Here is a 13630-nt window from a genome sequence, read left to right on the forward strand (position 1 = left end):
GACAGTTCTTGGTACCTTGGCACCTTGGCGTCAGGCAGTGCCCTTAGCTGGCCCAGGTAAGGACTCTCAGAGAGTTACTGTGCCAGGGAGATACAATTTTTGCCCTCTTTTGTAAGGTAACCCTGAGAGTGTTCCGGGAACAGTACCAGAGATATCAAGAGCTACTGGTATCCACTTAAAACTGATGGAAATTCTTTTGTGAACTCCAGGGAGATGCAGTGCATTTCTCATTCTGCATAAGTTTTAGAGAGACTAGAAGAGCATGTTGTCCCTTCCATAGTTCACAATGGGAAAACTGGGACAGAGGCCCAGCCACCTGAATCTTAGGGATGGATAGGGACAGTCTGTTGGTATGCCCTCATCTGAGAAAGGCTGTTCAGGGGATCTTCTTCTGTTTCTAGCTTGCGTCAACCTTGCTCTCTCCTGCCAGGTTTGCTTTACAAGTCAAGCTACTTCTAGTCAGCCCCCGCCTCTGCCTCCGGGTGAATTTAGGACCTTGCAGGGGCTGTTGAAGCATCCTGAAGTGCCCTGTAATGGCTGCTGCTCTAGTGGCCCCCCGCTAGGTAATAAGCCACAGTAGGGTACTGTAGGTCTTTCTCCCGGCAGGCATAACACTTAGGCACACTGAATGAAAGAATAAACTGGTTTTGCAGGAATGGGACTCGAACCTCCCTCTCCAGGTGCACTTGGAACTGATGAGCCTCTAGAATACTTGGAGGCCCCGAGGTGCTTAGGGAGGCCAGCGAGGTGGGAGGGTGTTTTAAGAGCTCACCCTTCTGCTCTGGAACCCTGGGGGAGATACAGCCTCTGGAAGCGCAGGACATTGTTAGGGTGATGAGACCAGGTGACCGACAGGGCCCCGGTGAGCGGGCGGTCTGCGGCGATTGCCCGAGCCGCCTCGAGGGGGCCCTGCGGCGGACGCGGGCCGCCAGCCAGGAGGACGGGCCCGCCCGCGAGCAGCTCGGAGCTCAGCCTCGATTCGGCCATCGCCCCGCCGGACCGCGCTGCGGGTTCGCCCAGGTACCCGGGCCGGGAGCAGGGCAGGGGCGGCCACGCGCCGCCACACTCTTTGTTTGGGGCCCCGCTTGGGTTCGGGAGCCTGGGAGTGCGGGGACTTAGAGCTGGGACGCAGACAAGCAGGCACCAGATCTGGGCACGGAGACAGTTGAGGGTGCGGGGACAGGGCGCGGGGGGCACCCGGGAAGGGCATTCCGGACCCAGGACTGGGGATGGCCACGGGATCTGCGGCGACCCGGGGACTGGGACTCAGCCAAGTCCCCGGGAAAGGACGCGGCGCGGGCTGGCTTGCCAGAGCTGAGCAGGGCTGGGGACGCGGCTGGGGCGCGGGCCGGTAGGGTCCGGGCCGCGGCTCCCGGCGCCGTGCTAGGCGGGCGGGGGCGGAGCAATTCTATCACCACTTCGGCCCAGTGGACTTTGCTCCCTGAGACAGTTAGGGACGGGGCGACGGAGAGCTGCTTGGGGCTGCAAAGGGATATCTCAGGACTTTACTCCCGCCTTTTCCAGGCAAGTGCCCCGTGCGCCTCTTTTGCTTTCCTTTCGGTTGCTTGGGAGGCAGGGGTCCCATCGCGCCTTTTCCCATCCATTGGAGTACGGGTGCAGGAGCAGGTCTGGGGGCCACCTGTGGCACGTGCCTCCTGGCACGCGGGCGCTGTAGCTGACACGTAAGAGGGAGGGTCTCGGGCCCTGGGGTCTCTGTACAGTGCTGTATTCTGCCCCAGAGGACGTTCGTTTGAACTGACTTGAGAATCCACGCTGCGGAAAGAGACCCTGAACTCCTTCCTTCCCTCATTGGCATTCTGGCCGGTGCCAGCAGGTGAACCGGACTCTAGCGTGACTGACTGAACACAAAAAGTTCCTTCTGGGGTGTGAGGCCGGCGGACCGAACTGTCGAGGGTGATCACAACTGATTGGGACGCCCCAGGCTCTGACACAGCCCACTCCAACTTTTGTTTTCTGAGGTGTACTTCCCGACCCAAATGGAACTTTAAAGACACACTCCAAACTAGGAGTACAGAAGTCACTGTCTTCATACTGTATAGCCCATCAGGGCTGACTCGTTTGACATTTGGGTACATTTCCTTGAGGCTTTGGTCTGGTCGTGTTCATTCTTTTTTAAAAAGTGTTTTTAGTTCTTTGCCTTTCAAATGAGATTTGAGTGTCCTTGTGAGTCTGGTGCCTCCCTCTTTGGGGCCTATGAGGTTATATTTGCAAATCAATCAACAAGTATTAAGAAAGGCTTTTCTGTGCTGAGACCTTGAGGGCCGGGAAGGGGGTGGGGTCGGCTGCAGCTGGAGGAGGCTATGCCAGGAGTTGGAGAGTCTTACAGAATGTCTATGTGTGTGTGTGGGGGGGGGGGGGGGCACAAGGAGGTGCATTTGCTGGGTCCTGGGGAGCTACCTGGGGTAATTGGCAAGAAGCCATACCTCAGACAAAGTCATGGTGACCCCAACCCCCATAGAGTGGTAGAAGGGTCTTAAAGACTGAGGGCTGAAGTATACTAAACTCTTTGCATGAATTCATTTTATTTCACCCAAGTGACTCTTGGAAAAAAGGACGGAAGTGGGATGGATTATCACACCATTTTGCAGATGGGCAAAGAAATAAATCCAAGTGTCCTGTTCATGATGTTGAGATGGTGTGGGGTGGCTGGGATTATGGGAGAACATGCCTGGGCTCTAGGCTCCCTCCACAGCAGGTGGGTAGTCACTGCTCCTATGTCCGTTGGATCTGAACCCTTGTTCAGACAGTGCTTCCTCCACTGAGGCCAGCTCCTCTGCTGAGGCTGCTAAAGCTATTGGTGGCAGCAGCTGAGTTATTTCTCTACGAACCATAACCACTAAGAAGATAGAAAAGTAGTTGCTTCGGGGAGCGCCATGCTTCTGAATGCAAATAGATTAGCTTTTACAAAGTGTCTGGTGTGCTTTGAAATTGAGTTACTTGCAAGTGTTGACTGCACAGCTAAAGTTCACAAGGTCAAAATATGTTACTGTGCAGCAGGAGATGCTAAAAGGAAGGAGTTGTTGCATGTGCCATAGCTATAACCTGGGAAGGAGACCATAACACAAGAAAATGGAGTGGAAGGTACCAAAGGAGGAAGATATTTGAGCCTCTGTCTGGCAGTCATGGCTTCTGTCTGCCCAGGACACAAGAAGAGGAAAATTACAAGTAAATTTCAAAAGCCTTGGAGCTACTAGTGGTCTATCTGCTGGTGACCTGCCCCTGGCTTTGCAGTTTCTTGCTTACGATCAGTCTGCTGTAAGCAAAGGATATGTGCAAGGGAAGCCTGTGCTGACCTTGTATTTGAACTTGAATGTGGGGAGGGCTGGGTGCTACTAGCAAAAGCTCTTGGCTTTTCTTTTTGCAAACGGAATGTTCTTTACAGGACTGTGCCACCTACCAGGTGGTCAGAGGCATTGCCCACTGAGTGCCTCAGTTGCATCCTTGCCAACGACTCCACACAGGGGCTCCGATAGACTGCTTACCGTATGTTCTCTTGTTTTGTGGCTGGGTAGAGTCTGGTGGGTTTGGATGGACATGTTGGATTGAGGCAAAAGTTCTTTCAAATGTGCACTGACCCCGGCCCCTGCTTGTAGGACCCTGAAAAGCAATGGGGAACAGGTGGGTCTTCAGTTCACCTAGAAAGAAACCCGGTAACAGTGACCTAGTGACATACAGTGAGCCTCATCTTTTCAGAGTCCTCCGCTGCCATTTCTACTTGTCTAGAAGGGATTAGGTTAGCTGCTTAAACAGGCATTTGGTTAGTTGATAGCCACCCTTCACTTCTCAGAGTGTAGAGTATTATCAGCCAGAGCGCAGTTACTTCTAATGCACATAGCAAAGCAGATATATCCTTATTGGAGTCTCCATGTGGAACTGGTGTTTAAATTCCTTGCTGTGTACACCTTTAATCCCAGCACTTGGGAAGCAGAGCCAAGCAGATAGATCTCTGTAAGTTCGAGGCCAGCCTGGTCTACAACTCGAGTTCCAGGAAAGGCGCAAAGTTAAACAGAGAAACCCTGTCTCGAAAAACCAAAAATAAAAAAAAATTAAAAAATTCCTTGCTGTGGGTGAGGAGAAGTATGAACTTCACTTCCAAATCCCCAAGGTATGGAGTGTATCTTTGGTGGAGCACTTATGTAGCCTGTGAGAGCTTGGATTCAATCACCAGGACCACAGCAGAAATTAAACAAAGTACATCCCAAGATGAGATGCACACATCCATTTTCTCAGATTGAGCACAAGTTTGGGATCCTGTTTTGTCATATCTGCCCCTGTGTTCCATGCATGTATAGTTTGCTGAGTGCAGCTCAGGGACAGGGACATTGACTCTCTTGATTCCTGTTTCTTGTAAAAGTAGAAGGCACACATTCCCAAGTTTCTTGGAACTTTCTTTTGAAGTGTTTGCATCCCAAGTGTTTTGGGCATGTTTGCTGTTGTGGCTAGGGACATGTGCTGAGCTCAGACTCCCTGGGGTGGCCCTCAGTGTCTGTGTCACGTCTTCCTGCGGCAAAGACTGTTATATGGCTCACTGCGTTCTCAGAGAATGTCTAAGGCACCTATTTTGTTTATATTTTATATTTATTTTTTGAGAGGGGATTTTGCTACATAGCTCAAGTGGCCTTGGATTCTTGGTGATTCTGCTGCCTTGGCCTCCCAAAGAGCTGGAAGTACAGACATGAACTACCATTCCTGGTTCTGGTTCCTATGTTGTACCTGTCCCCAGCATAGCCATGTTTAGGGTTCCTCATGTGGTGGCACAGACACATGAGGAAGCTAATGAAGAAAAGAGTAATTGATGATTGGGGCCATCTTGCTTAGGAGATAAAAGATAGCACAAGTTAGTAGGTCCCAGAAGGGGGACATTTTTCTTTTTTTAACTTTTTACATTTATTTATTTGCTTACTTACTTATTCTGTATGAAGGGTGTGTGTGTGTGTGTGTGTGTGTGTGTGCGTGCGCGCGCGCTTGCGTGTGCTTGCATGTGCATACCCATGTGTTTTGTGGCTTGTGTGTGAAGGCCAGTGGACAACTTAGTGAAGTCAATTCTCTTCTTCCGCCATGTAGGTTCCAGGGATTGTTCTCAGGACATCAGGCAAACAAAACACTCTTACCTGCTGAGCCATCTTGCTGGCCCAAAGTAGCAATTCTTGAAGATATTATAATGATCTATAGATTCCTAGAAGATATACTGATCGTTTAAAAAGAGAGCAGTAAGCTACCTTTAATGTGTTTTGTCTCAAACGGGTAACTTTAGTGAAAGATTATGCTGAAAGAGTTAGCCAGTAATCTGGAGAAGTTTCCCCTGTGGAGTACCTGTCTAGGATGGTTCAGGATCTTTAGAGGCATCAGCTAACAGATTTGGACCTTTATCTCTGTGTCTACCCCAAGCTGGGGCGTACCTCATTCCCCAGTGCTTGTGGCTTGTGCTGGGTTCGCCCTCTGCCCACAGTCTGCTTTTCTATGCTGGTTTTCTCCATTTTCTGGAAGAGACAGCAAGTGTTAGCGAGTGTAAGTAATCTGCCCACACTAGGGAATGGTACGTTCTCCGTGAGTCCAGTGTCTGCGGTTCTTGGTGTGCTGGCTCAGAGGAGGGACTTCCTCAGCCCCTGGGAGGGCTGCCTCACCCTGCTTGAATGGACCAGCCTGGCCCAGAGGCTCATGCCAGAACTCCGCTCCCAGCTGTTTCCGCAGACACCAAGGCCAGCTTTTCCTTACATCTTCTCTTCCTTCCTTTCAGCTCTAATTATGGCACATTAAGTTACTGGCTCTTCCTCTTCCTTTTCTCTTTGGAGAGAGATAATCACAGCCACACACTCATCCAGCCTGGCCTTGTTTCTGTTTGAAAGGTATTAGAAGATATCTTTGGAAATTCTGATCACAGCTGCCCGAGGAGGTCCAGGAAGCTTTAACCTAGGTGCATGCTAATGACTGAGAGGCAAGCTACACTCTGTACACCAGGGGATGCTTCCAAATAGATGAAAGCATTGTCTCCCTAGCAGACTGTGTGATGCGATGCCTCATGTGTAGACTGTATTTATTTGCTTATTTCAAAATACCTATTTTTATTTATTTTTTATGTATGAGTGTTGGCCAGCATGTATTTATGTGCACCATGTGCTTGCCACAGCCATGTCGTTGTGAGTCACAGTATGGGGACTGGAACAGAACTCAGATCCCTTGCAAAAGCGAGTGCCGTAATGACTGAGCCATCTCTCCAGCCCTTGTGTGGAGTTTGTTTTTGTTATGAGAAACAGGGACCAAGTTCCAATGTTTTTAATGTATCAGAATCCAGGAATTGGGAGATAAAAAGAAATCACTCTGGAATTGTGGGCAGAGCCTTGTAGGTTGCTTCTCTTTTTACGGGAGAGCCCGGCCTGCTCCAGGCTCACAGGAGCCTGTTATTTCCCGCCAGAGGGTTCAGGAATCCTGGCTCTCCTCATTACTTTGGAGCACAGCTGCAGTTTGCAGCCTCGCTGTGGGCCCACAATAAACTGTGCAGGCCCACATCTGGCCTGCCGGCGGGCGGGCGGGCAGCCCTGGGGCCACACTGGGCCATTAGCCAGGGTGTCTGAGCCTGTGCACATTCCTTCCAGAACAAAGGCCTCCCTGGGCCTGGGCCTGGCGTTCCTCTCTACTCTGGTAATCCATCACCTTTCCTAGAGGCTTCCTTACTCACCCACACCGTACTGGCCATTTTGAAAGTAGATCAGAAAAGTGCACAGGGAACGAAACAGATCAGCTTCTGGCACCTCACAAACCTGAAGTAAAACCCCAGGCTTCACCAGCCGTCTGTCTCCTGAAGTCCAGGCACTCGGAGCAGGTCAGGGTCTTGTGTGACGGTGGCTCTTGGCGCTTGCTGGCGTCAGGTCCAATCCTACTTGGGTCCTGCTGAATTCCCGGTGCCGAATGGGTCTGAAAAGCACCCTGCTTGCTGCTGGAAGGGCAGACTGGTTTGCACAGGGAGGTCAGAGTGGACAGATGAGGGAAGCAGGCGTGTCCAGTTTTGACTCCTCCAGAGACACCTCTAGAGTCAGGTGCTCAGGCGTAGAGGAAAGGCAGGCTTTGTGTTCGGGTGGGGGCTGGTTGGGAATGTGTTGTCCTGAGTTTTACTCTTGAGGTAATGGCTGTGTTTTTTGTTTTCTAGCTGCATTTTTTTTTTTTTTTTGACTAAGTTTCTGTAAAACTTGCCCTCATTGTAGACTTTGGTAAGGTTAGAAAAATGCTAAGGAAGCTGGTTCGCTGTCCTCTGTCAGTCAGCTGTCTGTCATTGTGACAACACACCCAAGAACATCTGTGCCAGGGAGGGGCATTTTATTTTGGATTATGCTGTCTCAGAGTTTGGCCCATGGTCAGTCGGCTTCTTTGCTTTTAGGCCTGTGGCCGGGGAGCAGCGTCATGATAGGGAGTTCCCTTCTGGTAACCTGGAAACAGCCAAAGAGAAGGGGTCCCCAAAGGGCCCCAATATCCCCCTTCCAGGACACACCTCTCATGTCCTGACTTCCTCACCTCTGTCTCCTGAGGAAGGTTCTGCCAGCTCCTAATAGCGCCACAGTCTGGAGACGGGCCCTTTAACACGTTGGGCCCTTGTAGGGATGCTTAGGATGCAAGTCACAGCAGCTCCGGAGTCTGTTTGTGGGAGCCTTGTGTTTCCTGTACTTTTTGAACTGACCGAGCTCAGTTCCTTCGATGTGTTCTATTTTATGTCCTGCATTGAAAAACACTGTAGCAGCTTAGGCAGTTTCCAATCTGAAAATGGCTGCATAAACAGGACTGCTGTTGACGGCCGGCGCGTATATTGTGGTTAGTGGGGCTTAGCTATTTGCCTGCTGCTCCTGACTGGTGTGTATCTTTGCACCTAGATTTCGGGGCAGATCCGAGCTAGTCATGTTCCTGGGAAGCTTTCTAATGGGTTGAGGTAAAAGAACTGAAACTTCCTTTGTTGTTGTGAGAAAATCCACAAGATGTAATGTTAACGTTTTAACCATTAAAAGTGTATAGCTCAGGGCTTCCCAGTTGTACAACCGTCTGCACGTGGGTCTCCAGAACTCTGCATCTTGCAAAACTACATTAGCCTCCTGTTTCTCTCCCCTAGTTACTGGCAACTGCCGTTCTTTCTGTCTCCATGAGTTGGACTGTTCTATGGTCCTCCTGTGAGTGGAACCACCCAACATTTCAGTGACTGACTTATGTCACGTAGCATAATGCCTTGAAGGATCATCTGTGGTATAGTGCATTTCTTCAGCTTTCCTTCCCTCCCCACTTCCTTCTCTCCCTCATTCCTTCCTTCTTCAGGCTTAATAGAACCCCACTGTGGATCCACCCTGTCTTACTGGTCCAGTTGTCAGGTAATGGCACTAAGACGGAGTCCACCTTTGGGTGATGAGAGAGAATGCTACTGTGGACACAGCCTGCTGTCCCTGCCTTCTGTTCTTCTGTTAGACACCCAGAAGCAACCGCAGCTCCACAGAGTTCCTTGCCCTGGCCAAACTGCAGTTAAAACACTGAATGACCACCGGCTTCTCAGAGTCTACCCACTGTCCTCAAGCTCTTGGTTGGCATCCACAGGGTACCCCAGGTCTGCAGGAAAAGGATCAGGAGGCCTCTCACCAAGCTGCTTCAACAGATTGTGTAAACTTGGTGATTGATGGAATGAGAAAGAGGGAAGCATGATTTGCATTGAGAGAGGGGAGAGAGAGAGACAGAGAGAGGGAAGAGAGGAGAGAGAGAGACAGAAAGAGAGGGGAGAGAGGAGAGATAGACAGAGAGCAAGAGGAGAGGGGAGAGAGAGAGACAGGGAGAGGAGAGAGGAGAGAGAGGAGAAAGAGACAGGGAGCTAGAAGAGACAGGAGAGAGGGGGAGAGAGAGAAGAGAGAGAGGAGAGAGGAGAGCAGGAGGAGAGGGGAGAGAAAGAGAAGAGGAGAGGAGAGGAGGAGGGGAGAGAGAGGGAGGCCAAACAAGTACCTTTAGGGCCGCTCAGTTTTATTTTCAATTAAAAGGGTCTGACTTTGTTTCAGGAGAATGGTTTTAATTTGGATAAATGGTTCAGTCTGGGAACCACATGCCAGCACTTATGATCTATGAGTGCAATTACACAGGGTTACCTCAGCCGAGATTTGGACGGAGTAAGGCAGAGCCTAGCGTGCTCTGGTTTGGCTCCCTTGAATGGCGCTGGAGGCCCCAGAGTAGCTGGGAGAAGGCAGCTTTTCTGATCTGTATGAGGAGCTCGCTGGGACCACCAGCAAGAGCACAAACATAACACTCTCATGGCTAGTGCTGGTTAATTTTTACCCTCTAAGAATGCATTCACAATTCCAAGTCAGGAGTGTCAACAAGTGGACTCCCGTCCCCCTTGGAACACACTGCACCAGAATTACCGGCACCTTTCCCAGCACGAGCATTGGCACGACTGGTCAGGTTTCGGAAGGAGGAGGGACACTGGTCCTCATGTCACCAGCTTCTTCTAGACTCCTGAGGCAGGTGGGAATGTGGGTCCTAGGGAGAGAGCTGATCTACCCGGATGGTCGGCTCTGGCATCTTTCCAAGGAGATTTTGAAGGAGATTGGGGCCACATGGGTGCAGGAACAGCGAAGATGAAGCTTACAGGGGTAACCACCTAGAGTAGCCAAGGGAAACTCCAGAAGGCCAAGGAGAATGGGAAGACTCAGGATGAGGATTCTGCTCATCAACTAGGGGGATGAGGTGAGGGGGAGCACCGAGCAGCTCCCCACGGTGTTTGTAGTAATGGAGCCTGCAAATCTCTACCAGTACCCAATGATCTCGGGGGTAGCGGGATGGTCATGTGGGATCTTCAGGGAGGTGCAGAGCCGAGAGTACAAGCTGCAAAGCAAAGACAGGTATCATCCTGCTGGCTTCTGGAAAGCCTGGTTCCTGTCTTGTTCCCACAGTAAAGAAAGCAGAAGGGATGGCTGGCGCATGGGAAGAGTAGCAGGCAGGGCAGGGTGGACTCTAGTATTTAGGTCCTGGCCCCTTTCCTAAGGAAGGGCAGGTAGGTGGGTGTGTGAGTCAGTTAAGAGTTACTGTAACAAAACACCCAAGGCAGGTTGTCTTGGAAAACTACGCTTTGTTTGGGAAAGCAGTTTTGGAGCTTGTGTGTCTAATACTCCTTAGACTCTGGTGAGGGGCTGACGGGTGACGGTGGCACAATGGTGGGAACCCAGTTGGGAGAAGGCTCACATCTTCAAACAGGAAGCCAGTTTGTGATTCACAGCTATTCTCTGACGGCCCAAGGATCCCATGAGGCCTACCTTCAAGTTTCCATGTTGGTTTCCCCAGTGACCTAGCCACCCTCTACTCTGCAGTTGAGAGTGACTAAGGCAAGTTCTGATACGCAGACAACTTCGAATACGCCACCTTCTATTAGGCTCTGCCTCTTACAGACAGATATGTCCTATCCCTAAGTACCTCCACACAGAGGACCAAGGTCCTAGCGTGTGACCCTTTTGGGGGACACACCAAACTGTACCCAAACTGTACTAGCGGCCCTTGGCCTTGTGGGTCCATTGCAGTACGTAGCCTCATTTCTCCAAAGCACCCGCATTTCCTTGTAGGTTCCTCAGAGACCTTTCTCATTTTCCTCCAGCAAGAGTGCCATTTTAACCAGCTCATAACGCTTAAGAAATTGAGCCGATGAGTACCCAGCAACACATTAGAATTATTTATCTCATTCTTTTACCTCCTCTACCCCCACCTCTATTTTAGTAGGAAAAATGGGTCATCAACACCACACACGCATACTGCTCTTGGGAGGCATTTTGTTAGCGGTGACAAAATGAACAGAATGATTGAGGGTACATGGTTCTCCTCACACTGCAGAGGCTCACGCCTCGGCACATCATTGCTCCCCTCCTCCTGCCTTCAGAGGTGCCGTGTTAGACATACAGTGCATGTGCTGTCATCGCACTGATGATTTGCCCAAAGCTGCCTATCCATCCTAAGTGTGTCCCATACTCCTGCTATCTTTACGTGGGTGGCTGAAAAGGCTTCACACAACGCTCAGGGTGAGGACCAATCTAGCCTGGTCCCTCTACTTCAGGGCTGATTGCTAAGTGGTTCTTGTCCATGCTTTCTCCTGAAAGACCCCAAATCCTCTTTGGCTACTGCTGGTTGTGTAGCTGGGCGCCCTCTAATTTTACACAGAGCCTGAGTGAAATCTGTGATGTGGACCCCTGTGGTTTGTAGGTCCTATCTCCAGGTTCTGCCTTCCTTCCCAGCCTGAGCACAGACTAGTTGTCCTGGTTTCTTGGGCTTCCTGGGTGAACTCAGACACTTGTGACCAGGCGCGCTCTGATGGAACTGGACATGCGCTAGAGCATTAGTGCTGACTTTGGCTCCGTGGGTGTTTGTGGCTGGGGCTGCTGGTAAAAGTCCAGCCGGGGCCTCTCTGAATGCAGCTGCACACCCACTGCCAGCCCAGCCCAGCTCCAGATAGGCTGAGCTTCGCTTCCCCTTGCCAGGGTGAGCTGGGAGGGTGAGTGGAGCTGAGCTGACAGAGACGTTTGGCTGACTGTGATCTCTATTGTCCCGTGTGCCTTTATCCTCTGGAATTACTGTCTGTCCTTGTTTCCGCCTCGTTCTGCCTGTCGTCAGACCCACGTGCCCTGGGAACGAACATCAGCTCTCTGGTTCCAGTGGTGCCAGATGGTTCTGTGCAAACAGGAGGAGGGCCTCAGCCCAGAGCTGCTGGGGACAGACTTGCCCGGGCTATTTGTTCTGGGGTGTGTGTGTGTGAGATGGAGCAGGGGAGACTTTGCAGGAACAAGGTGGCAGACACACCTGCCTTTGTCCCATGCAGCCAGGTGGTTTTGGGACTGTCCTCAGTCAGACTCCTCTGAAAGGATGCTGAAGGCCTGTCCGGAATGAGGGCCTTGCTGAGGGGTTAGGAGTTGTCTGGTTGTGCACCCAAGGGCCTTCCTTAAATGAAAGGCTAAGGGCACACCTGTGGCCTTTCTTGCCTCTGATGTGATTTCCTCTTGGGGAGAGCGCGGGCCCCAAAGAGGCCTTTTATAAGAAGGCCGGCGGCCTCATGCCAGTCCCCGCCCCCTGACTGGTCAGGCTGGCTTGGCTGCAAGGCCTTGTCCCCTGCAGGATGGTCTAAGCAGGCATGCTGGCTGTCACGAATCTGCATGCTTATGTCCTGAGCCTGACGTAGCCACGCCCTCCTTCTAAATACCCTGAGAAGTGGGTGGTAACATGTTTGGTCTCTCACTCGTCACTGAAATTTGAACTGCGAGGACAAGAACCAAGGTCATGGGCTCTTTTTTCCAACATGATAAGAGTTTTGGAAGGAGTTAAGAGATAGTCCTTGGGCCAGGCATTACCTGACTCAGGGGCTTTGTTTTACCCTTGTCTGATGCCCACAGGCTTGGCATGAGTGTGTGTGGGATGCCAGTGGTTCTGTGCCCAGCCTGGAGCATTCTAGCTTATCTTTGTGAGAAGGGACAGGGTGGGGGCGGGGGTGAGCACCAACTTTCACATTTTCCCAGGGTTTCATTAATGTTTCCAGGGTCATGATTTCTTTCCTGGAGTTTTGCCTTGCAGTGTATATGTCTTTACCATTCAAAAGAGTAATTTGTACTTTTTACAGACTGGGGGAATCTAGCCTGGCGTTACTTTCTTGGAAATAAGCCACGTTTCCAGTTACCATCTTAGTGAAAGTTGATGGCAAATCCCTGTGAGGAATGCCTGTCGGGCTCCCTGCTGCGAACTGCAGATACAAAGCCAGTACTTAACTAGGCTGGTAGCACAAAGGAATTGTTCTTTCTGGATGGTGGGGAGGGGGGCAGTTTCCCTGAGATCCATACAGTAAAATGGCAAGAATTATTTTCTTTGTCTTCATGTCAGAATGAGTCCCCGTCTTACCACAGACCCACCAGCAAATGTGTGACATCTTGTTTAACATTTAAGGGAAGATTCTGTTCTCCAAAGATGCCAGGCATCCAGTAGCGCTGGCTTGTGAATCCGGGGTCTCCCCACACACTTATCCGTGTTGTGTTGAGGCTACCCGAATCGTGTTCTTGGATCCTGGATTCAGGACCACACATACTGTGGAATTCTGCAGAGATTTTTGGATCTGTATAGTGAAGATACCGGTTCCTGAAAGTGGACCAGCTAGCCTGCTCAGGTGAGAAGTGGGTGAGGTGACAGCAGGTGGTCCTGTCCACATTGTGGCCTGCGTTCACCCCCTGTGATGGGAGATAGTGTGTCCCAGTATCCACTCCTCGCTTGATCCAGTTGACTTTTATCAGAGGATACAGCCTCTTCAGGGCCACTGTGCCAATCAGCTGGGCAAAGCCTTGACCCAGGGGCAAGCCCATGACTGCATGCTGTCACGTGGTCAGAGCTCCCAGATTCTGTCTGGGTTTCCATCACACGCTGTTTGTGGCTACCTGTGTGAGAAACTATGGATCAGTGGCAGTTGGACCACCCAGAGTTGGCGGGGGTAAATGGCAGGTCTATACCTTGGAGTGGAGGGAGCCACAGACATTATTGTTGAGCGGTAGTGAACCTTCAGATTCATTTGTTTCTGTCTTTATTTTTGAACTCTCCCCAGTCCTCATTCCATTATGTGGTTGTGCTCCAGACACCTTGA

The 13630-nt window shown here is 51.0% G+C and overlaps 1 protein-coding gene across 1 annotated transcript in view; it reads left to right on the forward strand.

The window, feature by feature from the left end:
* Nucleotides 1-947: 947 nt before the first annotated feature.
* Nucleotides 948-13630, forward strand: part of Tns3 (tensin 3) — a 239156-nt gene continuing 226473 nt past the window's right edge. The window contains exon 1 of the mRNA XM_036200396.1: nucleotides 948-1020. The gene's annotated coding sequence lies outside the window, so the exon portion shown is untranslated. The remainder of the gene's footprint in view (nucleotides 1021-13630) is intronic.

This window comes from Onychomys torridus, chromosome 10 (genome assembly GCF_903995425.1).
Source record: "Onychomys torridus chromosome 10, mOncTor1.1, whole genome shotgun sequence".
In the NCBI taxonomy this organism is placed as follows: domain Eukaryota; kingdom Metazoa; phylum Chordata; class Mammalia; order Rodentia; family Cricetidae; genus Onychomys; species Onychomys torridus.